The sequence below is a fragment of the Triticum dicoccoides genome, chromosome 1B, assembly GCF_002162155.2.
Source record: "Triticum dicoccoides isolate Atlit2015 ecotype Zavitan chromosome 1B, WEW_v2.0, whole genome shotgun sequence".
NCBI classification, from domain to species: Eukaryota; Viridiplantae; Streptophyta; class Magnoliopsida; order Poales; family Poaceae; genus Triticum; species Triticum dicoccoides.
In genome coordinates, this window is record NC_041381.1 from 354,482,028 (window position 1) to 354,486,301 (window position 4,274).

A 4,274-nucleotide genomic window follows, 5' to 3' on the forward strand; every position below is an offset into this window, starting at 1 on the left:
GCGAGTACATTCAAAGTATTCATTGGCTTGCCACTGGTTATTTAATTGACTAGGCATGGAAGAACCAGAGTTCGAAGAAGAGTTCTTTGGAGACGAACATGTGAACTAGGACGTTTCCCAGTCAGAATGCCTGTAGGGTTAAGGCAGATGGCATGGGTCCTACTTATCGACGAGGATTTCCGCTGCTTGTGTTTCATTTGATGATCAGCCCTTAAGGCTTTATCAATGTAAGACTTGACCATAATGGTCATAATTTGTGTAAGACGGTATGTATGGATGTAAGACTCTTGTTATTCAGCTTTTGTGTGTTCAGTGAGCATTGATCTCTGGGATCACTATACATGTGCATTCGGTGATCTTGACTTATGAGTCGGGGTCCCCACAGCCGACCAAGAAGAAGCAGCAGTTCACTCAAGGCCAAGCCAAGACGAAGCAAATACTAGTTGACAAGGACGGGGCCTCAGGCGCCACCTTTACTATAGGCGCCGTCCTCGCCCCAGATCAAGAAAGGGAGTTGGTGGACTTCCTGTGGGCGAACAAGGAAGTGTTCGCCTGGGAGCCCAAGCAGCTAGTTGGGGTCCCGAGAGGAGTGATCGAGCATCATCTGAAGGTGTGCCCCAACGTGCGCCCCGTGAAGCAGAGGGCACGACGACAGTCCATGGAGAAGCAGGCTTTCATCATCCAGGAAACCTACAAGCTGGAGGCAGCGGGTGTCATTCGCGAGGTCCGGTACCCAGAGTGGCTGGCGAACCATGTCGTCGTGCCAAAGAAAGGAGGGAAGGAGCGCATGTCCGTCGACTTCACCAACCTCAACAGGCCTGCCCTCAAGACCCATTCCTGCTACCGCGCATCGACCAGATTGTCAAATTCCACTTTAGAGTGCGACCTGCTGTTCTTCTTGGTTGCGTTCTCAGGTTATCACCAGATCAAGATGGCGGTGGAGGATGTGGAGAAGACGGCCTTCTTGACCCCGTTCGGGGTGTATTGCTACACTTGCATGCCATTCAGACTGCGTAACGCAGGAGCAACTTTCCAGCGGCTGATGCACATCGCCGTGGGGCGGCAGCTCGGGAGAAACACTGAGGCTTATGTCGACGACATCGTGGTGAAGTCTCGGGAGGCGAGAACTCTGATTCAGGACCTAGAGGAGACCTTCGCGAGCCTGTGCCAGGTGGACTTGCGGCTCAACCCGTAGAAGTGTGTGTTTGGTGTTCCTTCAGGCAAGCTTCTAGGTTTCCTCGTGTCACACAGGGGGATCGAGGCCAACCCGGAGAAGATCAAGGCAATTGAAGACATGAGCCCACCGCAAACTGTCAAAGAGATGCAGAAGCTTGCCGGCTGCGTGACCTTGCTGGGGCGCTGCATCTCCAAGCTGGGGGAGCGCGTGTCGGTGTCAAAACCGGCGGATCTCGGGTAGGGGGTCCCGATCTATGCGTGTAAGGCTAATGGTAACAGGAGGCAAGGGACACAATGTTTTACCCAGGTTCGGGCCCTCTAGATGGAGGTAAAAACCTATTTCCTGCTTGATTGATCTTGATGATATGAGTATTACAAGAGTTGATCTACCACGAGATCATAGAGGCTAAACGCTAGACGCTAGCCTATGATGATTATGATTGTCTTGATCGTCCCTATATGGACTAAACCCTCCAGTTTATATAGACACCGGAGGGGGCTAGGGTTTACACAAAGTCGGTTACAAAGAAGGAAATCTAATACCCGGATCGCCAAGCTTGTCTTCCACGCAAAGGAGAGTCCCATCCGGACACAGGACGAAGTCTTGAGTCTTGTATCTTCGTGGTCCAATAGTCCGGCCAAAGTATATAGTCCGGCTATCTGAATACCCCCTAATCCAGGACTGTCGGCATTGCAAGGCGGGTTCCATCTCCGAATACTTCAAAGTAATTACCGAACACTTAAATCGTGTCTAGATCTGCATGATGATCTTCACATACCACCGTAGAGAGAACGATATTCTACAAATGTAATCTACTGACAACTTCAAACAACATGACATGACACTACGGTCGAGTCATTATTCGAACCGTTTTCCCACAACTAGCCACTGCGCATATTGCGAGGCGGTTTCCTTGGCACGTCTTGTCGAAGTAGAGATCATGTCGCCTTATCACGGGATTCCCATCAATACGGGTATGGGTAACCCAACCGCGCCATCAATCGTGGTGCTTGGGAAATAGGCGATCTTCAACGGGCAAGTGGGGAGGCGCACCGTCTTCGTCGCCTCTATAAAGGGATAAGGATTCCCCCTTTTCACCCACGCCTTCTTCCTTCTCTTCTTATCCATTCTCGCACCATTGAGCTCCAGTGCCCTAGTTCACACCTTCTCCGCACAGACAAACATGTCCAGAGCAGGAGGCAAGTGGGTGGCCTCCATCGTGAAGGAGGAGCATATTACGAAGCTCCGGGCGGCCAGATACTTGGCCGCAGATATCGCGCACCGGCTGCCAGACGCAGGGCGTATCATTCCGACTCCAGGACCCCACAAGAGGGTCGTGTTCCTCACCCACTTCATCCATGGACTGGGATTTCCGCTTCATCCCTTCGTCCGCGGGCTTATGTTTTACTATGGGATGGACTTCCATGATCTAGCCCCCAACTTCGTCCTCAACATCTCGGCGTTCATCGTCGTGTGCGTGGCCTTCCTCCGCTTCAAGCCTCACTTAGGCTTGTGGCTACGAATCTTCTGCGTGAAGCCGAAGATCGTGAGCGGCCAGCAAGCGGAGTGCGGAGGTGCCATGGTGACCAGGATGCCCAACGTCACCTGGCTTGACGGCTCCTTCGTGGAGACCATGAAAGGATGGCAATCGGGGTGGTTCTACATCACCGAGCCGCGCGACGCCAACTGGGCAGCGGCCCCCGAATTCCGATCCGGAATTCCCATGCGACTCACCTCCTGGGAAAAGAAGGGCCTGGCCTGGGGTGAGCCTGTGGAGCTGACCGGACTTCAGAACTGCATCAAGAGTATGATGGACAAGAACATCAAGCTTGTCAACATGGTCCAGGTCTTGCTCGTCCGCCGAATTCTTCCGTGCCAAAGACGAGCATTTAATCTGTGGGAGTTCGTCCCGGCCGAACACCAGACACTTCAAGAGCTCTATGGCACGACACACAAGGACGCGTGGAAGGTGTTGCTCAAGGCCTCAAAATACCTCCTCCACATCCGAGGACCGCAGACTTCACGCCACGCGGCTCCCCCATCCGGTGAGTTTTCTAACTATCACCAGATGTAGTTTTTCCCAGCGTACTCATGGGAGGATCTTAAGTCATCGTGTGTATTTTAACCAGGAGTATGTGGTGACGACGGAGCGGATTAACTGTCCGGCTCCACTGCCAGAAGGTCCAGCAGACGCTCTCCTGACGGAGATGCTAGTCCCGGTGCCCTACAAGGCGCCGGGAAAGAAGGCCGAAAAGAAGGCCCCGGGGACCAGGAAGGGTCTCCGGCATAAGGTCGTACCGGATGCCTCGTCCCAAGACGACGAGGAACACTCCTCCCCCGAAGGGGAGGAGGAAAAGGAAGGGGGCCGCCCTACCTGAGGAGGCTGAAGGGCCTAAGAGGGCGACCCAGGGGACCAGGAAGGGTCCCCGGCGCAAGGCCGTACCGGACGCCTAGTCCGAAGATAACAAGGCACACTCCTCCCCCAAAGGGGAGGAGGAAAAGGGAGGGGCCACCCATCTGAGGGGGCCGAAGGGCCTAAGAGGGCGACCCAGGGGACCAGGAAGGGTCCCCGGTGCAAGGCCATCATAAACTCTTCGTCCAAAGACGATGAGGCGGATTCCACCCGCGGAGGTGGGGGGAAACACGAGGAAACTCTGCCTCCCTGTACTGGGGAGGATAAGAAAAGGAAAGCCGCTCCCGACGGGGAGGCTAGAACGCGCAAGAAGGGAATGGCGTCCCTTCCGGATTACTCTACCACGGCCGCCTACAACGAGGAGGAGTGGCTGCCCAGGGGGAAACCCCTAGTAAGATCGTAAGTATCCGCACTCTGTTGTACTTTAGTGCGACTTCGCTTCACAGTCTATTATAACGCCGAACACGTATATGCAGTCCGGCCAGGGTCCATCTCGAGGTATCCTCTTCGGATGGGTCCTTGAGCGATTCGGCGATGAACTCGCTCCCAACGGCCACTTCCCCTCGGCCTGCGGATGACACGGAGGTGTTGTCCCAAAGGCTCTCAGAGCAGGAGGAGGCGACTCTGGAGACGCCCCAAGGCGAAATTCCAGACGCCGGGCACACGGGGCGTAAGATCCTCACG